Source organism: Physeter macrocephalus, chromosome 10, assembly GCF_002837175.3.
Source record: "Physeter macrocephalus isolate SW-GA chromosome 10, ASM283717v5, whole genome shotgun sequence".
Lineage (NCBI taxonomy): Eukaryota > Metazoa > Chordata > Mammalia > Artiodactyla > Physeteridae > Physeter > Physeter macrocephalus.
The window spans coordinates 4,690,028-4,714,315 of NC_041223.1; the positions used below are offsets into that span (position 1 = coordinate 4,690,028).

Here is a 24,288-nt window from a genome sequence, read left to right on the forward strand (position 1 = left end):
AGAGCAGCGGCTGGCTCTGAGGAGAAGGGCTTTTCCTCCTGGCCAGAGCTCAACTCCCAACCCAACCATTATCTCTAGGACCTTGCTCTGGTAATTATATATGCTCTTTCATTCTCCTTCTTTTCTCTACCTGTGCCACTTTGCTCTCTGCCTACAAGTAGGCTTAATTATACTAGAAAAAATAAATAAAACTCCTTTGGATCCTGCTACTCCCCTTTTCTTTTTTCTTTCAAGGCCAGACTTCTTTGAAAAGTGGGAGAACCCTCCTGCCCACACTTTCTTACCACCTGTTGTTTCCCCCCAGTACTTCTCTGAAATGGCTTTCCTGGACATCAGTACTGACCTTGTAATCATCAACTCCTCGATTCTTCTTTAAGCACATTTGTTCTGGACGCCTCTGCTCCCTCACCCGCCATATCAATTAACAAGCTCTTTAAAGTTTGCTTTCCTGTTGCTTGCATTTTACTCTGTATTTCCTTCCCACAGTCCCACTGTCATTACTGTAGGCCCTTTCACCAGGATGACGTCAGCAATTTTTCACTTGTCTCTCTACAATTTCATCCATTTCCTCTAGAAATCCCAACCTTGATGATATTACTTTTCCTCTCATGCCTTCGTCACCCCACCCCTCTTTTCCTTCTTGATGCCCAGTTCCTCCATCTTCATAAGGATCCCAGGGCTAACCTTGAATTTAGAGCATCTTTCCTTCCTCTCCATCCTAACCCAGGAGCTCAAGCAAGAGAGTGCCAAAGACTCAGTCCAGCTGGAAATCTCATTGCACAAAATCCCATTTAGAAGCTCCCTCAGTGGGTTGCTTGTGCAGTGCTGTTTATTTCACTTAGACCCTTTAAGAACATAAAGAGATGTTTGAAGTCTAGAAAATCTTGCAATATATGGATAAGGTGAGTCATTCATTCATCCAACAATCTCTGTTTTACCATAATAGAATTAGGGGACATTCCTTGAAACTTAAAAGGGCAAATTAGGTCAAATTAAACACTGTTTTGCAACTGATAGCCTAAGAATTAGAAATATTGAAATGGTTTTTAAAAGGTCAAGGAAAATGTACATAAATTCAGAATGTAAATTTCTAGTGGAGGAGTCAGTGCCAGGAACACCTACAATCTGTGCTGCCCGTTTAGCCTGGACACGGTTCACTCTTCTCCAAGCTCTTTGTTCTGCATTTCCACGGGACTGAGAGCTCAGTGCAAGTAGGTTACCGCTTAATTACACATTGTCTTGAAATGTTTAACGTTGTATAATGGATGTTCATTCTATGACCTCAGCTAGGTTATAAGCTCCTTGCGTGCATGGCCATGTCTGCTTTTTTTTTTTTTTTCTCTATTCCCCACAAATCCAACTATTATTGTATCCACCCAAACATTTTAAAATAAATAATTATAATTAATCCTCAAAATTTTGCGATTTACTTCATCTTAGTCAACCATATATTTTACACTTAAAAGAATGTTGATACACCTTTCTAGGCAGATCAGTAGGGTGTATGGATTATTGTTCTGACCAATTACAGTATTTCTTGTGTGGGGGGTAAACTATGACTCATTCTCCCAGAATTGATCCATTTAGAGCTGTATATGAACACTTCAAGCCAAGCACATATGGAGACAGATAAAATCGTGATTAAAATTTCCTAACACAAGCAAGAGAAATCTTTAATAATGATGTTTAATATTTTAATATTACACAACTATGTGCAACATTAAATGTGAAAATATTATTTTCCTTAAACAGACTAATTCTTTAATAAGAACAAATATTCACTTATTTTTTTCGAAATTATGCATTTTTTTATAGCCTAACCTAACATTTGTACGTCCTTAGAAGCCCACATCAGTTGTTATTTTTTCAAGGATCCTAGGAGTTTTTAAACGTTCCATTGCAACAAGACTTGTAGGAAATAGGTACTTCTTGAGATAATTAAAACTTACGAACACTGTCGAAACGGAAAAGAATCTGCAGGAATTCTTGTCCATTTTCCACAAAATTTCTAAATACTCATCTCCTATACAAACACCTAAGTTCACCAGTTGAATGGCTATAGTACTTTCACTCCACGGACAGTACTGTGTGGAATTGTAAATGGAAAATTTAAGCAATTCTGTAAAAATGTTGGATTCAGCATATTCATTTTACTCCAAATTTGGCTACAGTGGATCCTTCTAGACATCAATGAAGTGAATCTGAGTTCATGCAGCCACACTTACGGGACAGGAGAGAAAACTACAGAAGGTTGGTAAGCTATTGGCACTGTATGGCAGGTCTCCCTATGGAGATGACCCATTTCCCTCAGAGAAGGTACTTTTTCAGGCATAATTCTGAGGTTGCTCTGTAGACAGGGAAACCTCCCAGGACATTTCAGGCGTGGAGTAAGGAAGTGGCCGCTAAACACCACAAGGCAAGCGGCAGAGCCTTGACTCTCAGAATTTGGCTCTTGGTCAGCTAAGCATTGAAATTGCAAACAATTGATCAGTCTTAAACTAACAGTGCCAGTTTCATATCTCTAACAAGTCTGCATGCTTAAAATTCCAAAAGCTTAAAAAGTATTAAATGTCTGGACTCGACCACAACTTCTGCTTGTTTTTGTTTTCATTATTTTTACTTTGAAAAAAACAAAAGCTTGAGCCTTAAAGGAGAAATAGTCAAAAAGATAGAAGTACTTGAAAAATACAGTTAAAGTAGAATATATTCATGCTTTCCTTGGCTGTACCTCCAGCAAAGCTATTCCCTTTATTCTCATCTTCCCTCTCCTCCCTTACCTTTCTGCTTTGAAGAACTAAGAGCTTTACAGAAAGTTTGATTGATTCAAGGAACCAAACGTAGAAGATGTTCTCCCAGCAAAGCCATCTGCTAATCAGTCAGATTCCCCCGGCATTTGCCTGCAGCAAATATGGCATAATGCCTCCAGGCAAATTGCATGACCCAGATGCCGACAGATTCGCTGTTGTTGAACCATTTCTGTGTGATGAGGATTTTAATCTTGGCAATCATAAACATGGCTTCTGATTTATTTCAATATAAGACAATTTTCCTTTTTGTCAAATACTAGGGGGTCACATTCTTTTGATAAATTCACACTCTCCTTCTGGAAAGCTATAGCATTCCCTATCACATAGTATGGTAACCTTTTTTTGCTCTTTGCTCATACTCAATACAAAGTATCTTGAAAGACAACTTAAAGAATTTCTTTGACCTACTATAGGGAGATCTCTACATCTATGAAAAAAAAATACAACATATATGAAAAAATAAAATACAACATATATGAAAAATATATGAAAAAATAAAATACAACACCCTCCAGTTTCTGAGCAGCCCCAGTGTTCATATTTAACTGAAATTCGAGAACAATGTAGCTATAAGCCACACTAAGCTGCTTCTAGGGAAAATGTTATTTTACAGAAAGTCAGTCATCTGGCTATTCTGTATTAATGAATGCCTTCTGTATGTTTCCTTAGATAACACTATGATTCACCCAGCAGATGCACATAAATTAGCTCAAAGGTCAGGAAATGACAAGGAAAAACATTTAAAAATATAAACACTGATTGATTAATCCTAAATTGCTTATTCCCACCCCTCCCCTGCCTCTCAACCATGTGGAGCAAAATAGCTCCTTGCATTTTCTGACCAAAGCAGTTCCATTTGAAAAGCTCGCCGGCCGGGATGTTTTAAAATGTTGCTGAATGATTAAACGCAAATCGTTAAATGGAGAGAGCTGGTTTTTATTAAATATCCTCGAGCAGTGCTGTCTGTCCACACTTGTGCCCGTGTCTGGCTGCTGGCTGATAAACGTTGTGGCTTTACGATATTACTTATTAGCATGCCTGTATATTTCTACCTCATGCAGTCACCCAAGGTTGATTGCTATCTGTTAATTGAATTCTGTGCCAGCAACTGTGTCTTTGTGTGCTTGCCATTATAATTTCAAAGATTGTAACTTCATTTCCTGTTTACAAATAATAGTGATGTACTGATGCACTCCGAAGTGTTGTGTATGTGTGCACGTGTGCAGTCATATATATGTGGTGTTATGTGTATATATATTTACATATATGTATATATATTTGCATATATATATTTTAGGGAGAGTTGCTCAAAGTCACAATATATTTCAGAAAGACACAATTTAAAAAGCCAGACATTTTTATATAGAAACACACATATCCAACCCCTTGACAGTTTTCTGCTATTGAGCACGGCTGACAGTCTATAAAATAGAAACAGGCATTTTTAGTTTTTGCACAATAATCAAAACTGACATGGTGGGCAGAATAATCAGTGAACAGTTATAAAACTGTTCATTTATAAAGCTGTCTTTTGGAGCATATAAGAATGAGGCACAGTGATTTGGTTAGCCCTCTTTGGATTTCAGAATGTCTGTCTCTGAATCAGGCATCGCATGAAATGAACCTCTGGTGAAGAAAAAAATTGGACCCTGGATAAAGATGGCACTTCATCAGCTGTGGCGAATAAGGTGAGGGGACAGAAGCCGTGGACACTTAGAGTCAAGGATTTCAACTTCTCTGGTGCAACCTGACCTCAATTCCTTTCATTTACTCCAATTTTCTAAGATTAAGGGAATTTCCTAAAGCGTGGTCAAAGTTTTAAGTCTTCCTGTAGCTAAGTAATATGCTCAATGATACATTCTGTTGGTCATTGGTACCAAAAAAAGGTATCGACTGACTAATCCAGAAAAATGTTCCGGACGTTACTAACAGCCCAAACGACTTCACCACGTCATACAACAGATATTTCCAGTTCATGGAAGACAGAGGAGTGGTTTAGATTTTCTAGGGATGAGTCGTTGATTCTTGGCTATTCTAACCACTCCCTTTAGTGGGACCCCTATTTATGTTCCCATGATCCCTAATTCTGGGGGAAACTTTCTCCTTTAGAAGTGCCAAGGGATGTGATAAGGCATGACATGCTTGCATGCTAAAATGCGTCGCATCATGAGTTCAGTGTTTTCACTGGATTTCTGATAGCTCAAGATATTTGGATTAAATTCAACGTGCACCTTTCCTTCTAGACTGAAAGTGGCAAAGTGGCAATAAATAAAAATAGATTACTCAAATGAATGGACACAGTTTTCTAAAGAAGCCACTTTGATCTGGAGTTAGTTTCTAATTTCATAGAACCTGCTGCTCCCATCCCTCGGGTAAGCAATGGTCTGGAGGGTCATGCAGAGCAGACAAAGGCTTATCTTTCTACATCCCACCAAGTCCTGGCATTCTCTCTGCCCAACTCCTGGATCCCTGAGATACAGACCTGTGACTGTGCTAAGCTTCCACCTGTAGGGAAGGACTCCAGATACAGAATTACTCACTTATAATGTATAGTACTTTCCCCACGACCAAAACAATTTAAATTCCATTTTATGCAAATAAGTTCACCTGCATTAGCAAAGCAGAAATAGAGACACAGATGTGTAGAGAACAGACAAATGGATGGGGGGTAGAAGGGGCGGTAGGACGAATTGGGAGACTGGGATTGACATATATACACCATGATGTATAAGATAGATGACTAATGAGAACCTACTGTATGGCACAGGAAACTCTACTCAGTGCTGTGTGGTGACCTAAATGGGAAGGAAATGCAAAAAAGAGGGGATATATGTATATGTAGCGCTGATTCACTTTGCTGTACAGCAGAAATTAACACAATATTGTAAAGCAACTACACTCCAGTAAAAATTAATAAAAAATAAAAATAAATAAAATTCCACTCTATTACTGCAAGTGATTTTTTTAGGTATTGGGGAAAACATAATCTATTTTTTCAACTCAATTCGAACAAAAGTTGAGACCCTACTTTTTAATGTACTGACTTTCAAACTACAGAAAAGACAGGTGGAGAAAAAGCATAAAATCAAGCATATAAGAGCATTTGGGGAGAATGAAGTGAGTGATGGAAAAACAGGAAGAAGACAAATGTACAAAAAAAGTGAGTGTCATGAATTTAAAAAAAAAAATCGAATGGCGTTGAAAGGAGGGAATGATCATAACACACATAGTGTTGAAAGAATGGCAAAGAATTTATGGAGAGATAGCATCAAGGATGTATCCTGAAAGATATTTAGGGTTTAGAAATTTGGAAAACAACATGAAGCAGACAATCCACGTTAATGAAATAATATGAGGAATGACACAACAAGCAAAAACTCTGGGTGTATTTTGTGCCAGCACTTGGGTTTGACTGTAATCTAAGTGCAGAAAAAGAGAGTTTGCTGACCTCTGAAACAGAGGATAAGCCATATTGGGCAGGGTTCTTGCTGACAATCTGTGCGGGTGGACCACGCAGTATATCATAGGGAGCCACTGACAGTTGTTGAGCTGCTCCTGGAGGCTATGACTGCAGCTGTGCTTTGAGAACTGCAGTCCACAAAGTGTGCAGGAGAGGTTGGGGTCGAGACAGAGAGGAAACAGAATTACAAACAGGGTCGATTAGCCTAGAAACGGAGGTATGCCAGTTAGCTATGGCCACAATAATGCTGCATAACAAACAACCCCGAAATTAACAGCAGCAATAAGCCCTTATTTAAGTCACAAATATGCAGGTTGGCTGGGCGTCAACTGACATGGGCTTCCATATGGCTTCCATCCCTCTCCTAGGACCAGTGGGCTAACCCACGCCTTCTTCTTCTGGCAGGGACAGAAACACACTGATAGACACAAAAGAGCAAACAAGCACACTGTGTAAGCGCATTCTGAGCTCTGTGGAATCAGACCTGTCAATATCCCACTGGCTAAATAAGTCACCTGGCCAAGCCCAGCGTAAAGAGAGCAGGGATGTCTTCCTCTCTCATGGAAATAAGCAAGAGTGAGAGAACAACCTGTGCGATAGTCTAACCCACCATAAGGGCATCAAGCCAAGAACGTGACACTGGAAACGGTAAAGAGGAAACAGATGTGAGGAGTCTGACGGAGGTAAAACCCAAAAAAGTCAACCATCATGTCACATAAAGGGTAGGATTAAATGACAGAGTAAAAAGACATGAGCTTCAGGTTTCAAACCAGGGAAGTGATAATCATTAGGAAGCCATTAGCATAAGTATTGAGAAGAAAGAAAATTTGGGGAGGAACATAATGGGTTTCATTTTAGATGTGTGGAATGTAAAGTGTCAGGAGAATACAGCATAGATGTCCAGCTGTTTCTATAGAGCTGGGACGCACATAAAAGACATGTCAAGAGAGAGCCGTGTGTCATGTGCATAGAGGTTGGACTCAAGGAGTGAATAAGATTTTAAAGATAGAGGTATCCTTCTTAGCAAAAGAGAGGAGGGGCCCAAAGGCAAGGCCTCTGAGGGCTGCGCCCACCACTCACTCAGACTACACAGCAGGCTGTCTCTGACGGTTCCTTCTCCCCATTGCCCACGTGCAGTCACTTTCAAAGTTCTGAACACTCTTTTGCTGGAATGTCCATCAAAGTTTTTCTTAAATTTTTATTTCCACTGTCACCTTAGGGTTTGATATGATAGTAATATATCTCCTACCTCGTAGGAAGCTTAAAATATAGACTTGGAGTTTAAATAGTTTAAAGTAGAAAGAGCAAAGCTAGAGAGAGTTGTCTCTATAGAGTTGGGAGAGTCAAAATTCCAGGAAACGGCTGAGATCTCGAAGAGAATAAATAACGGAGTGAGGAAACAAGAAACTCAGGGGAAAGAGGCCCTTCAGATTGGAGGTGCATAGAGGAAGACGAACCGGTAACGGAGCATGGGATACAGCTAGAGAAGATGCGGAGGTGGGACTGTATGAGGTAAAGACCGTAAGGGTCCAGGGAAATCTAAGAATGAAGTGGTTGCACACCTCAAATGCGACAGAGGAACAGAAGATGGTGAGGTCTGGAGAAATGACATGATATGGCAAATAGGAAGTCCTGAGGGTCTGAGAGAGACTCAGTAAAATGAAGATGAAAGCCAGATGCCCAGGAGGTAATGTACAAATGGGAGTAGAGGGGTCTGAACCATGTTCCTGAGTTTGATCATAAGGCAAGAAGAGGCCCAGAGGGACCCAGAGGAAAGAACGGCAGGAAGCAGTCATCTGGGGAAACTTTCTGATTTTTGAGCAGTTAAAACAATTCCATCATTCTCCAGCATAATCTTTGCATTTGAAGAAGATTTAGTTCTTTAGTTGACTGCTGAAGTGTGCAGGCCGGAGAGAAGCGTTTTAGTCCACTTCTTGTGCCTCATGGCCCAAGCTACCACTCTTCACACGTGCAATCCCACACTTTCACCAACTGACACGTCTCTAAATAAGGGTTGGACATTTGGCTGGTTTTCCAAAGTAATCAAAACCCCAATCAAAAATTAAATTTGATTTTCTATTTCCTTGGGGATGAAAAGTCTTCGGATTCCGTTATCTTGTGCTAACTGGGCTACTTGTCCGTACACTTGCAGGCACCAGGTCCTCACTAGCAACATCCTCACTGAATCTCTGAGCACTCTTTCTTTCGCCGTACAATACGGGTACACAAATGAGACGCTGGAGGTTTTTAGGGTGACTCAAGTTTATTGGTCTCCACTATGTTTGAGTTTTAGGGCAACTGGCCTATATTAATCAAGAACACAGGGGAGTTAAAGTTAAGTGTTGGTATTAAATATACTATCAAATGCACCTATTTAATAAGGCATGAAAGTTTCCTATAGAAGCTTTCAATTATTAACAGATACATCTACCCAAGAAGCCAGACTGGGGGAAGAAAGCATGTGTGTGTGTGTGTTTGTGTGTGTCTGTGTATGTGGAAGGGACCTATAATTTTTAAAGTGGAACACTTTCCTCATCTTCTCTGTAATAGAGACGATAACCCCAGGTACATTTTTTTTTTTTTTTTGCGGTGCGCGGGCCTCTCGCCGCTGTGGCCTCCCCCGTTGCGGAGCACAGGCTCCGGACGCGCAGGCTCAGCGGCCACGGCTCACGGGCCCAGCCGCTCCGCGCCATGTGGGATCTTCCCGGACCGGGACACGAACCGGCGTCCCCTGCATCGGCGGGTGGACCCTCAACCACTGCGCCACCAGGGAGGCCCCCCAGCTACCATTTTTGAGCTTTTGTTCTGAGGGCTCTTTACACAGATCATCTCACTCAAGTAGTTTAGCTTTCTGATAAACTATTAATATTTTTGAGTCCCCAGAGCAAAACGCCCCCCTTCTCTGGACACTGGTACATTTATATTGTCCCTCTCCATCCCTCCATGCCTTCCTTTTCAATATGTCTTTTCTAGAGTTGACTTAGAATGTGGTGTTTCCATTTTCACCACTCCTTGTGGTTATTTTTTGGTACAATCACAGTTTATCCAAAAGACTTAAAGTCAGAGAATATTGGAATCCCAAAGATCTTGGGAGACTTTTTTCTCCTCCTCTTATTTTGTTGATAAAATTAACCATGACTTTTAGAGGCTGAGCTGTGATGCTTCCGGGACGAGAACTCCATTTTACTGGACCTAAGTCTAGTGCTGGACACGGGAGATGTTCATCTCTCCATAGCAATTCTAACACCCACTTGACCAGCCTCTTGTCCACACCCCATCTGATTCTGAGTCAGGGGCTGGACTTCCCAAAGCTGATATCACTCAGCAGCAAGCCTGAGTGCATAAACAAATCCAACACAAAAGTGGGCAGTTCTCAAGAATGAGTGATATAAACCCCACTTGCCTCCATACAGGATTAGCAATGATCTGCAAACCACGTCACTGGCCTCGGTTTACCAGGGCTGTTGCTGGGTTTCGGGAACTCAAGTAGGCCAATCCGAAAGACTCAGTACGAAAGCGGCCTGAGACAGAGCACGTTGTACAGCCCATAAACACAATTAACTCTTCTACTGCCAAAATTCCTACCACCTGATGAAAAATGAGAGCTTTCCCAGCTGGAAGATAGGCAAAGCCACGGGTAATTACCTAGGGACCTATCACCATAATTCTTCTGGTTCAGTAGGATCTGCTAATTACATTTATTCAAAATATGAGCATTATTATCTTTTAATTTCAAAAGTTAAATGTGATTTGATTGGGACTTTAATATTTATGTTTTTCGGTTTTGTTTTTTACTAAACATGCAACATATCAGTCAACCTTAAGGCATCATTTTAGTTCAGTGATTGAGTGAAAGTTCCCATGAAAATAAATAACCAAGTATTTCCTAAATATGTATTTACATAATGAGCTATTTAAATGCAAGGGATTATAACATATGTAAACAATTGCAAATGGCATGTATGTGAAAATCCATAGCAAAAATGCCCACTGTCACTTGGAATATGTGATTCATAATGTAGCCAAATCATATTTCCAAGTTTTTATATAAGAAAGAACCATATACTATACCATAAGCATAAAACATTCTTCAAAGCAATTAGATCAGTAAAGTGAAGGAGTTAAAATGCAGCATGACAATGTCGAAAAGTTATTAAGTGTCAATTATAAACTTTTTCCTGAATTACGTAGTGTATAACAACCAGAGAAATATATCTTACAGTCACCAAGGTCAATTCTATTACAGCAAAGCCCATAGGAAGTGATTTCAGACTTTTTTTGTGAGTTCTGACAAATCATACAATGCATAGTTTTTGTACAGAAATACTCAAAATCATATTTTAATTCTCAGTCGCTGTGAAGGTTTTCTTTAGCCAACCAATCAAAATATACCTTCTCAAAATATTTATTAAAATCAAGTTTGCAGAGCCAGCTCAGCTGTGCAGCCATAACTGAATTAGCTCATCTTTCTTCTATATATACCAACATTTTTTTCCACCCTTCTTTTTTTTCTATTTTTTTTTTTTCCTAGATGTGTAAAAGGGAGAAGGATAAAGAGATAAAGAGAGTGAGAGTGAATGCTTTCTGGTTTTGATAAGCAGTAAAAGACTGCTGTAGAGAGGGCCAGGTGAGGAGCTTAGGCGCTTTGGACAGTAGGATGACCAAGTCTGTATTTCACATCTGCTGCATACTAATCAGTGCCCTAGGGAAACCACTGGTCAGACACAAACAGCTAAAACCAGTTAAGCTCAGAGCTAATGGGTGACACGAACTGTCATTGATGGCAAGGATGTGGAAGATGTTTGGGCAGAGAAAAATATCTGTTATCTGCTGGTCGACTACTTCCCTTCACCTTTTCCTCATCCCAGATGACCTGAAATCACCAAACTACCGAACAGACGTGGGATGACGGTTTCTTCCAACTCGGCTGATGGAAACCATATACTACATTTCAAAGGCCAAACGCAAATGAAAATTATAGCTGACCTGGAATTTTTTCATTACTTCCCAATGCTTACCTTATTCAAGACTCCAGATATTTTGAAAACTAATTTCTGTAAAGAGCATAAGAGCCCCGGTAGTTACTTCAAATGAATAGAAGACAGCAGGACATCATCCATGATGTAGTCCTGAGCATTTCGCAGGGTGCCGAGGCCACATTAGGGAAGGTGATGCCTTCCTTTGGAGGGGAAGGGTGAGCCCAGAAAAGCAGCTCCATTAGACAAGGACCAAGGACCTGGTTGATCAGGATTTTAGGATGTTTTCCACCTTAAAAATAGCAGAACTATGAAATTCCAATAGTTGTAAACCAGAAACATGCACACACACATACACACATATATGTGTGTATATATATTATATATGTACATATGTATACTATATCTATTATATATTTTATATATATTGTATATTATACATATATAATAAGTATATATTCCATTATATATTATATATAGTATGTATGTATTCCTATATATATAAATGTAAGTATGAGGGTCCATTTGCCTTTCACAGTTCTCAGCTCTAAGATGGATACTCTGACACTATGAAACTCCCTCTCACGGTGTAAATTGAAGAGTGTCTTTTCCACAGTTACCTGAAGAGGAGATAATACAGTTAATAGGGTCCACTCTCTTGTAATGGATTTAGCACCTCAATCACTTAATTGACTGACTGAAATGGATGAGAACAGACCTTTTCATGGACACGCCCAGTGCCTTTTGTTCTGTAAGTTAAAATAACAATGGCCTATCATTTTCCCTATTAAATTTTTAAGTAAAATTCAAATTAGCAATCAAAGACAAAATACAAAAGTAGCACCCAAAAGGCTTCAAAAACAGTTTGAAAGAGTGTTAAGGAAAAAAATTTTATCAAAACAAACAAAAAAAGTGACCGCAAAATCCACCTCTTCCCGCAAGTCACGATATTTTCACAGCAAGCTCTTTTTATAGGAAGCTACAAGCTTCCGGCAGGCTCATTTTCACCAGTCTGTGTCCAAGTAAGTCATGTGTCACATCTGAGTGCATATATTTTGTTCTGGACCCATAAACCCCAGAGAAGGTTCACGTTCTTTTTTCATTGAAATTCTTCCCCCATGGATATATGTTTTTCTTTTTTTGCAAAGTGATTTCATCCTGCCAGTGGTGTTGACAATAATATATTAAAAGTTAAATTTATGTCAACATCCCCAGATCAACGATCAGATGTTGCTATCAACATTGACATCAAAATTATTAAGAAATTTCCATCATGTAAATTAATTATCAGAATTGTATTGTCATGAATACGTAATGACATTACTCATGCAAATAATTAAAAATATGCTTCCTGAAAACAAATTATAATAATGGAATAAAATGTCATTATTGTGGCTTCTTGACAACCCATGAGGCTTGGTTTTAGGCACTCAAGTCTTGGAGATTATCATAAAGAAGGAGAACAAAATGAAGGCATGTTATTAATGTTATTGATGCCAAAATGGAGACTGAGAACAACAGAGCAATAGGCAGGATAGTGGTGATGACCAGGCAACACTTTTATGGCCCCTCTTTACTGTACAATTATCTACTGTACAATTATCGTTAAAAAGAAGAGAGCTTATTTTATTGTTGCCAATTTCACGTCTCAAAGGACCTCTCACATAAAAAGGTTGTGGTTATTAAAACACTGATGTTATTCTAGAGCACAGCAGAGAAAAAAATAATTCACCTGAGTTCTCACAGGTTATCTCTTGCCACCCCACAAAAATGTAATTACTACCCATCAGAGAGCACAGAGAGAGTTTGGTTATGGAATTCGCAGATGTCTGCAAACTTTCCCAGTGAGAGAAAGACGAGGCAATGATGGGAATTAAGTTCCTCTGAGGGAAAAATATGGCTAACCCTGTCGAATTGACATGGCTAACAACGTATACAGCAGAGCACTTAGTTCGGTGGTGGTCCGCATTAATGAATAGTATTTATAACAGTGACAACATTGGCTAGGAGGCTAAGTGGGCAGTAGAAATGAAACCATCACCAAATAGATCCTATTTGCACCTCACCGCCAAATTCTCTAAAGAATCTTTTGTCTACAGAAGAATTAGAATCTCACGCAAATCCCTTATAATTTGGGGCTCTAATTCAGAGGAAAAAAGCAAAAATTAACAAGCATAAGTTGCAATTAAACCAAAAAAAAATGGAAGATATAACCATTGAAAAGACATAGGGATACTGTTGTCAGCAGAATAAGTTGCAATGGTGGATGGAAGAAAGCAAAATTGTATCAGTTCAACAGAAAGTTGCTTTGCTAGAAAACAGAAAGCAAATGTTTGATGGAGTTTGCTTAATGAGGCATCAAAGCTTCCATCGCTGCTTGGAAGCCCAGGTCCTTCGGTTGCTAATCCAAAATCACATCAAACCTATACCCTTAACTTGATGCTATATTAATAAGGCCCTGTCTTGGGGCAGCGCAATGATAATATGTCATGTGTTGTAAGTATAGTGTTTTTGCAAAGCCATGGCTTGTACATAGTTCACATGAAGTACTGCAATTTTAAAACAGCATGTTTTACAAAACAAAACCAAATATAATTTAAATACCTTTCATACTCTCTCTTTCAGAAGGACCATCTATAAACCCACAACTGGGATTTTCTATGTCCATCAAACACAAATCTACCAAAGACGCCAAATTTGTCCAGGAAGGGAAGATATAGGCCATGGCCACCTGGAATGAAGAGGGAACAGTTTGCATGTTCTCCATATTCCTGGAATCAGTAATATTTTAATTTCCCAAATGCTTAATGAAGAACTGTAAGCTGAATCTTGTTCAGAACTGGAAAGCCTAGATTTACACCACAGAAATTCACGAGTCATAAGAGTAAAACTCTGGAAACTTGGAAAAAACGGGAGCGTTACTTATGGTAGCACACTCGAATTCAGAAACAAGGATGTCTTCCTCCTAGAAGTTCCCTCTAACCAAAAATTATTATGCACGGAATCTTCCCTGAAAAGAAAATTATTCCCTATAACATATAAGGTCTTGCCCTACTCCTTACAACAATAATTGCCCTCTGTATTTTAAGAAAACCGGTTTTAAGATCATCTAGAAATCAAAAAACGAAAAAGAGAAAAGATACATGTTTGTCTTTCTTCTTGGTGGGCATTATTTCTAGTTTCCACAAGAAGAAAAAATGACATTATTACTGTTAGTATGTAGCCAGAAGAATAAACAACCCTGAGCCCCCATAAACATCATCAGCCTTGATCACGTTCCAGCTTTGGGGCCCTCCTGGTAGAGGAAGAGGAATTTCACTCTCTCTGCTCTCCCTGTATGTTCTGTAGTCTATCTGCGGAGCTACGGTGACAACATCTGTGATGACCAGGATCAATGAATAGATCTCTGTCATGATCACCTCCTAAAGAGGTGGAGAAAGCGATGTCGTGTTACATGCTGGACAGCAGGACAAGGACGAGGCTGAGAACCGCACGAGAGAATGGACAAAGTGACCAAGACCAACAGGGACACAGCAGAACCATTAAGGTTGAAGTCAAACATCAGAAGCCCAGCAAGAGCAAATCCATGGACGGGGCCCCTTTCTCCTGGTGCAAGGTGGAGAGAATGGGACTCTGCTGCTCTAAGCCCACAGGCCAAAGAGTGCACTTTAGCAGGAGAGGAGTAAGCAGCAGCTCACCCGGTTCCCCAGGGCCTGGGACAAGTGGAAATACGGCAGGGAGCAGACCGCCATTCGGAAGGGGTACCGGTCAGGCCTATGCGGTGGATTTAGGGCCCCGAACGGGCATGGAGAAACCCTGGGCAGTCGTAGGATTCAGGGAGAAGGGTGTGGGCAGCATGTGACCATCATGGATGTAGAAAAACACTGCAGACTAGAGGAGGGTCTTGAGTGTCTGAAGCATCCACAGGCAGGCACAAGGCCAAGTCCACCCACCGTAAAATGTGCTGGGAAGCTGAGAGGCGGGGAGAGCCGCTGGCCTGCCCTCCTCTAATTAGTCGGGGCAAAGGAGCATCAAAGCCCACAGTCAGCAGCTTGTCTTTGCCTGCGCTGCGAATGGAGCCAAGGCAGGAGCACGAGGCGATACGTTTGGATTTATGTGACAAAACCACACAGGCCAGTTAATTAAGCCTTGGCCATTTGCCTGCAAGCGGGTGGTGTCCATCTACAAACAGCGGGTTTCGCTAATTGGCGTGCTGACCCAGAGCGATGTGCCCCCAGAGCGGGGTGCCCCAGCGGAAGCGGGGTGTGCACTTACCCCAAGCAGCCAGCTCTTCTCCTTCCTATAAACATGCAACGCCTTTCCAAAATACCAGAGTAGATATTTACTGTCATCCCTGATTGAATGCACTTGGAGAGAGCCTTCTTCCAAATAAACAAAAACTTGATCTCATTCACTCCCAGCTCCTCTCTTTCCTCCAAGGATACATTTAGTGCTGAGTTTGGGGAACCTGGATTGAACCAATGCAGATACTTCCTTAATGTCACCAAATCCCTTTGATAAAAATACTCTTTTTGGAAATTACAAAAATAATAACAATCACCCACATTCCCATCAATAGAATTAATAAATATAGCATTGTCTTATATACTTTTAGACTTTTTCTTCTATATGTGTGCTTTAAAAAATAAATGAGTAGTAGAGTCCCATGACCTCCCCTTGAAAACGAAGCCAATATTGCAGGTGAAGGTAAATCCCTTTGTCTCTACGCTGGTCCCACTCCTCTCCCTATTTCCAGAGGAAGGCACTGTATGCCTTAACAACAGGTCTTCCCAAATTATCTGTAAGCCCTTGAATTTAAGCAAATGCAAACGCAGATTTGGTCATACTGCAGCCAAACTTGCCTCAAACTTCTCACCTTGCCCATCTCTGCCTCAACTTTTTATTTCCTCCTAAAATCATTATCCTCACTTGTCTACTGACCATAGAAGTTCCTTTCGTTCTTCCTACACGACAGCACAACTGTTGCAACACCCCAGTTACAACGATGAGCATCGTTTCTCTTCATCATCCTTGCTTTAATCCGTCTTTCAAGGCTTCCCTCCACTTGGCATGAACGTCCGTCTTCCCCCAAAAAACACTCATCCAAATGTTTTCTATGAAAAAAATGCCCGTGTCCTTTATTACCCCTGTGATGGCATGAGAGATGTTTAGTAGGAATTTCACACTGCAAGGACCGGAGCACAATCGCCGGGTGCAGGAAAGGAATCACACAGGTAATGGCATCTTGAAATTGACATGACATGAATTCATGCCGTTGTTCATAGATTTTCGAGGTCACAAAAAGCAGACACTCACCTCTGAGGTATGATAGTCAAGACATCGGCACCACTGAAAATATTTCTTCAGCTGCCCTGGAACTAAGGCTGTGGCCAGCTTGAATTTTTCACCGTCAGCCACTCAAAGACATTTCTTAATGTGAAAAAAATGCACATATGTTATCTAAGAAGACAGCAATTAGATTAGTAAGATGGCACAGAGTGTGACTCTGAGATAATAGACAGAAAGACTAGATAGGTTGAGATGAGAAGAAGAAAGGCAGGTTACTTGGAGCCCGTGGCTTGGGAAGGAGGCCAAATCTCAGGCCCCCGAGCAAGGATGGAGATGAGCAGGCAGCTGTGGGCCCCCGGGGCTGCACAGGGGTGTCTGAGCCACGCTGCAAAGGCTCTTGAATTAAAGAGTGAGGCTCCTGCCCCCGTGACCCAGGGGAAAGGAGGAGTCTAGCAGGAGGAAGACTAGTATGCAGCAAACTACCTGGGCGTTTTCCAAATAAGTCAATCCCACGGCTTCTCCATGGGGCCAGTGGTAAGCGCTCACGTCTGTCTAACTTGCCTTGAGAGTGGAGCTACTGATGTAAATAAACCACCAGGCTTCTTTTCTCCTTTTGACAGCAAGCTTTTGCCATCAGAGGCTGCAACTTTGGTCTCCGTCAAGGACCTTCTGGTGGCAGGGGAAGAGAAAACACTTCAGGACAGTTTAAGATATAAGAGGAATTGATTAGAGATGATACAGACTATTCCTCAGGACCTAAAGCCAGGCATGCTTCACTCATGCATATGTACTGTATGTTAGGGTGAATGATAGAAAGTCGCCAAGAGTCAATCATGTTTCACCTTTAAACGTGGTAATTTCGTACGGTACAATATGTATAAGTTTTCTTCTCTTCCTGCCCTCCCCTTCCACCTTCCCCCAACCCAAGCCTCTCTTGAGGATTATAATATCCCCTTTGAAGAGGAAATATCCAACATTGTTAGTCACCACATCTGAATTCCAAATACTTGGGTGAGATCATCTTACTGGCACAGTTTCAATCCTGTAGTCAGGGGCTGAGATTAGAGACCACAAACATGGTTGTCCACTGCTACTTTTTTCGTAAGATGTATGTATGTGTGTGCACATCTGTGTATACATGTGCATGGGTGTGTGGAGGGTTGGAAGGAACCACCAGAGTCAGTGGTCCAAGAAAGAGTGATGGTGGATTGGAACACCACACTGGGGTAATTTTAGAGCACTTGGTACTAACACCCAGTGCACTTAGTATCAAACACCCAGACCCTGAAAGGAAGCTAATAAAAATTAACTCAATGATGAAGATGCTGTTTCAGTTCAGTTACTACACCACTGACCCACTGGATGGCTGCAAGCAACCTTCTGTTTGGCCATTATCACCCAGACACCACCCAAGAAGCTCCGTGCTTCCAGGACGAAGTCCAGATTCCTGAGCCTGCTGTGTGAGGCCCCACTTGGCCTGACTCCCCTCCCACCTCTAGCCCATCCCCCATCACCCCCAAATGAACACTCAGCTGTTTGCCCGTCTGGACTCATTTTCCTCGCCCACAGCTCCTGAACCTCAGGGCCACTGATTTCATTTACCCAGGAAATGCCTTCTTCCTCTTCTTCCTCTCCATCAGCTCTGCAAATTCGACTTCTTCAAAATGCCTTTCAATCCCACTCTCCTCCATGAAGCCACTTCTCACCCATAGAGTAGTGACAACAATGCCTAGTTCATAAAGGTGACGTGGGCAGACATCAAGGTAACATGCACAAAGTACAGTATCTGGCAGTGATAACTGCTGTTAATATTATTCTCTATTATCAATATTATCTAATAATAGTGTTAATATTTTTCTCTCATTATTTCCTTTCCTGCACACTTCTCCATTTCCTAGCATCTTAAAGCTCTCCCTGGCTTTGATGCCACTGTATACTCCCTGGCATTGTCACCCAGCTGTTTTACACCTTCTCACAAGTCTGTGTTCTCCTGAAGAAGAGACCCCTCCATTGTACTTCTCATTTCCTAGCACTGGGTGAGTTAGAGCAGGCGCTTGATGGATACCTATTAATTGCTTGGAGAATGAGTGCAAAAAAAAAAGCAGTGAAAAAATACATAATTTTAGAATACCAGATTCTGCACATTTTACATGAAGAAAACGCTAAAGGGTAAATAAGACAAATTCCTCATTTGTAGCAGGAAATTTCACGTAAGTAGCAGGAGAAGCAGAGAATGTTGTAATTTCTTTTCACATAGCGTCTTTTATCCAAAGCATCGCCAGACATTTGCTGAAAAGAGTTAGCTGTACCAAGGGCAGATGACTCTGAAATATTTTAGATACATTTTATAATGGGGGTGAGACTCTCCTGAGACATCTTTTGAGACCCAGCAAACGATCAGTAGGCAAGAAACCAGCCGTGTGGGAAATTCAGAGTATAAAACAAGCCTCAGAGTTTAACCAGACAACATGATCAGTGCAAGGCTGAGGGGAGCTTATTGGAACTCATCGTCTAGGTGACTTGGAGTGATGATAAGCTGAGATTCCAGGAAGCAGCCTCAGTCCATCAGGGTTACTACCATGGATGAATACCTTCTTTCTGGGGCACCAGGAAATTAGAATTGATTCAAGTTTCAGGGATAATGTTCTGTAAGAAATCCAAGGGGCAAATTCTTTCTGGATAAATCCCCACACAGGCAACATCTACACATGTCACTAACAAAAGATGCATTTAGTGAATTCATCTGGGAAAATATTAACGCTTGAAATATTTGTATTAGTATTGTAAAAGACTGAACTACTTATTCAGTTCTGAATTCCCTACTCTTGATTGCAAGAAAGTAGTAACAAGAGATTCATTTTCTAACCAATGGCCCCTCATCTTTCTGGAAATATTAATCAACTAAACTATGAGTCGGGAAAAGAAGGAAGAGAAACAAGAAACTTTCCTGAATATTTGCATTCAGCAGAGTGAGATTTATGCATGAGATGCAAATTGCTCTGCGGTATTTACACATTTAAGGAAAAACAAATCTTGAATGTAAATGTTTAGAGGGCATATTATTTTTAAATATGAAAGTGGTAAAAAATTATTAGAGTGTTTGCAACTCCTACTCTGTTAAAGGGACATTCAAATGAGTTTTTAAAAGCCCTTTTGTCAGAATTACAGAAACTATACCAACAAGGCATCTGAAAAAATAGAAAGCACAAAGTATCTGGCTGCTTGTACTTCTGCAAATCCTTTAGAATAAATAGCTGCATTTTCAAGTGATTTCAGGACTAGTCCTCTCTCTATAAACATTTTGCTATTGATTAAATATCAAACATGTAACATTCACCCACTACTTATTTTCAAGCCCTTATTCTTTCTGTTGGAATTCAAATAAATAGAGTGCTGTCTTACCTAGCTATTTTGGTCTGATCTCTTTCATAGACAATTAAAAAAAAAAAAAAAAGTGGAGAAACAAGTCGAGGAAATGGAGATCCTTTGGCTCTGATTCTCTGGGTCACCAGTAGTTTATTTGGGAAAGTATGCCAAATACCAAACTATGTGCTATGCAGGGCAGGGTTTACCTACAGACAACAGGATTATCGTTTATGTTTAGCACTTATGATGCTAGGTCTCTGTTCTAAGTGTTTTACATATAACTTTATTTAATTCTCACCACAGTCATATCAGATACTATTACAGTAGACCCCTCCACCCTTATCCACAGGGATAGTTACTTTCCCAGATCCCCAGGGGATGCCTGAAACCTTGGCTAGTACCGAACCCTATATATACTACGTTTTTTCTATGCATACATACATACGTACATCTGTATGATAAAGATTAATTTATAAATTAGGCACAGTAAGAGAATATCTGAATTGCCAGCATTACTACCCTTCACTTTGGGGCCATTATTAAGTAAAATACAGGTGACTTGAACCCAAGAACTGCAACGCCGAGACACTTGATCTGATAACACGGGCAGCCACCAAGTGACTCAGGGGCCGGACACACTGAACAAAGGAATGATTCCTGTCCTGGTCACAGGACAGAGCTGGACAGTGTGAGGTTTCATCAGGCTGCTTAGAACAGTGCGAAATTTAAAACTTATGACTGCAGGGAACTAACTGAAACCTTGAATAAGGGAGACGACTGTCTTATGGTTGTCATACAGATGAGGAAATTGAGGCTCTGGAAGCTAATAAGATTTCCAAGATGGCACAGCCTCGTGAGCGTGCAACCAGGCTCTGATGCGAGCAATAGACCACGATGAAAAGCAACGCCAACAGCTGAGATTGGAGGGGGACACCTAAAATGCTCTCACGGCACCCAGGAGAGAGAGATGCACCCCCGCTTTCACACAGGTTGGTCATTAAGCCCAAAGGCCAGGCGCTGTGCTCAGCACTTTGTACATTACTCTCTCAGTTAACCTTCCTAGCAGCCAAGTTAGGAAATGGGGATCCTGGCCTGTTCAAGGTCACAGTCAGAAGTTGGTGGAGCAGGTTTCAAACCCAAGTCCTCTGACTCCAGGCCCACCTCTTTAACCAGAATTCCTTCCCAAATTATTTCCTTTCAGATTAAAACAAAGTGGCCCAACTTACTGAGGAGAGACTAATGAGCAAGGGATGGAAAAATCCACGTCTGCAAAAAGCAATGCCTAGTGTGAAAAGAGGCTGTCTCACTCACATTAATAGCCCTCCTTTTCAAAGACATACTTTTTGTTACTCCTTTTAAGCAGATTTACTGAGGTATAATTTATAAACAGTAAACGGTGCATGTTTCAAGTTTCTGTTTGGTAGGCTTGGGCTTGTGTATATCCGGATGAAATCATCCCGCAGTCAAGGATATGAACTCACCCAGCCCAGGGGCAGGCTTGGTGAGCTTGTGACCTGCAGGCTTGGTCTAGTGCTCTGCTGTGGAGTCTTGAATTTATAATGATTTTTGAACAAGAGACGCCACTTTCTCCTTTTTCTTTACAAATTACGTGGCCAGTCCTGCCATTACCCCAAAAGTTGTCTCATGACCTTTGATGATTGCGGTAAAACATACATAACATAAAATTTACCATTTTAACCATTTTTAAGTGTACAATTCAGGGCCATTCACATAGTTGTGCAATCACCCCCACCATCCATCCACAGAACTTTTTCATCTTCCCAAACTGAAACTCTGTCCCCGTTAAACAATTAACTCCCCATGGCCCCTCCAGCCCCTGGCATCTACTCTTCCACTTTCTCTATGAATTTGACTCTAGTACCTCATAAAAGTGGAATCACAGTATTTGTCCTTTTGTGACTGGCTTATCACACTTAGGATAATGGCCTCAAGGTGTATCCATGTTGTAGCAGGTGTCAGAATGTCCTTCCTTTTTAAGGCTGAACCGTATTCCATTGCAAGGATAGACCACATTTTGCTCCTTATTCCCCAGTGGATGTCTTGTGACCTGTTGTAACCTCTTCTTCTTGCCCCTCTTTTTCTCCAGGACACTGATCTCTTTTCTGTCCCGATAGATTAGTTTGTGTTTTCTACAATTTTGTACGTAATTGGAATTATGCTTTTTTGGTTGACTTCTTCGGCTCAGCGTAATTATTTTCAGATTCATCCATGTTATAGCATGTATTAATAGTTCATTCCCTCCTATTGCTGAGTCATACGCCATTGTACGGATGTACCACAATTTGGTTTCTGCTTTTCTACTATTACAAATAAACCTGCCATGAACATTTGTGTACAAGTCTTTGTATGGATATAAGTTTTTCTTTCTCTTTGACAAATACCCAGGAGTGAAATGTCTGGATCACATGGTAAAGGCATGTTAAACGTTTTAAGAAACGGCCAAATTTTTCCAAAGTAGCTACAGCATTTTGCATTCCTACCAGCTGGCTGGAGTGATCCCGTTCCTCCACGTCCTGAACACTTGATAATGTCCTCTTTTTAATTTTAGCCATTTTCACCAATGTGCAGCGGAATCTCATTGATGCGTTAATGGGTTTTTCCCTAACTAATGATGTTGAACATCTTTTCACGTGCCTATTGTCCACCTCTAAGGTTTCTTTAATGAAGTATCTACTCAAATCTCTTGCCCATTTTTAAATTAGGTTCTTTGTTTTCTTTTTATTGAATTTTGAGAGTTCTTAACATGTACTAGGTATAAATCTTTTATCAGATATAAGCCTTGCAAATAATTTCCCCCAGCCTGTGGCTTGTCTATTTACAGTGTATTTTGAAGATCAATCTTGGGGCTCACCTCACCTGTCTCCATCTCTCAGAGATCACGGTCCCTTGTTGCCTGATGTCCAGTGTTTTGAAAACTAAGGTTACCTATATTTGGTCTGGTTTTATTGGTTGTTTCAGATGACAGGGTAAATCCAGCCCCTATTACCTGCAAACTAAAGTTTGACATATACTTTTTAAAAGCATCATGTTGAGATTACCAAAATGCACATTTTTTTTTAAGTAGTGCTAAATTTTTAGTAGATTTTTGGTATTATTATTTTTTTGATTCAAAAGTTACTTGGAGAATAACTATCATCATGTGGAAAGCCGAAAAAGGGATTTCAAAGTTAAAACTTTAAAAATGAATGAGCCTGCGCGTCCGGAGCCTGCGCTCCGCAACGGGAGAGGCCACAGCAGTGAGAGGCCCGCGCACCATAAAAACAAAACAAAAATAAATGTTATTTTTCAGAGGAGTGCTCCTCGCTCTGAAAAAGTAGGAAAGCTCGGGACCAAGAGGGCGAGCCAAGATGCAAGAAAACCTAAAGTGGTTGTACTTTAAGCCAGGAGTCCTCAACGGGGGCTGGGGGCCAGGAGTGGTCCAGCCTGTTAGGAACCGGACACACAGCAGGAGGTGAGGGGCGGGCGAGCGAGTGAAGCTTCATCTGCTTCCCCATGGCTCCCCATCACTCGCATTACCTCTGGAACCGTCCCCACCTGCCCCTGGTCCGCGGAAAAATTACCTTCCACAAAACTGGTCCCCGGTGCCAAAAAATGTTGGGGACCACTGCTTTAAGCAATTGATCCCTTGGGGTGAATTCACTTTTAAGAGAATTTTTTAAGTTAGTCATTTCACAAAAATGAAATGAAAAAAGAAAATATGTTAAAAATTCAGAGGTGACAAACTAGTGGACCTTAGAATAAACATCTTTTGGCTGTAACCCACACACGGCATTTAAAATTTTGAAAGCGCTGTCGGTGGTTATAAATTGAGACACTTCCCACAAAGATCCAGATTTCTGGCTTTTCTTGAACACTCTGGCAACAAGAGGGCAAGAAGTGGTCAAAGAGATTCCGGTTTTCTCCCAGAGGCCAAATGATATGGACACTTATTTTCAAGTGTGCAGTGATGTGCCGCTTAAACTCTCCAGCTCCTGTCCTGTGCACACCTGCTGGGCCCCTTGGAGAGGCTGGAGGATTTACGGGGCGCGGGGGGGCGGTGAGCAAAGAGCGCTGGGTATGACGAGGAAGAAGCGGCCTTGGAAGTCCAGGCAGAGCTCACCTGCCCTCCAGCTTGGGACACCCGTGGGAACCAGACTGAGAGTCTGCAGAGCGAGCCCTGGGACACTGCTTCCCAGGGGGCATTAGGAACAGAACCCAGCCTGACACTTTGGAGGTGAGGTTATCTCTAGGCAGAAGCAGGGAAAAAAGGATACAAGAGCTCTGAAGATTCGGTGTGTGATTTGTTTGCAGCTGACCCTTCACGTGCCCTCCACTCTCCATCCCCCTTTGAATTTAAAAGAAAAAGAATATATATATATATATATATATA

General features: G+C 41.1%; 1 long non-coding RNA gene across 3 annotated transcripts in view; it reads right to left on the bottom strand.

Moving 5' to 3' along the window:
* LOC114487024 (uncharacterized) overlaps positions 1 to 24,288 on the bottom strand; it is an 83,021-nt gene that overhangs the window by 11,203 nt on the left and 47,530 nt on the right. The window contains exons 3-4 of one of the 3 annotated variants that reach the window (XR_003681597.2): positions 24,173 to 24,243; positions 21,231 to 22,315 (exon numbers count right to left, since the gene is read on the bottom strand). The exons of the other annotated variants lie outside the window; for them this stretch is intronic. This is a non-coding gene — a long non-coding RNA (uncharacterized lncRNA). Of the gene's footprint in view, positions 1 to 21,230; positions 22,316 to 24,172; positions 24,244 to 24,288 lie in introns of those variants that run through there. 3 annotated transcript variants of the gene reach the window in all.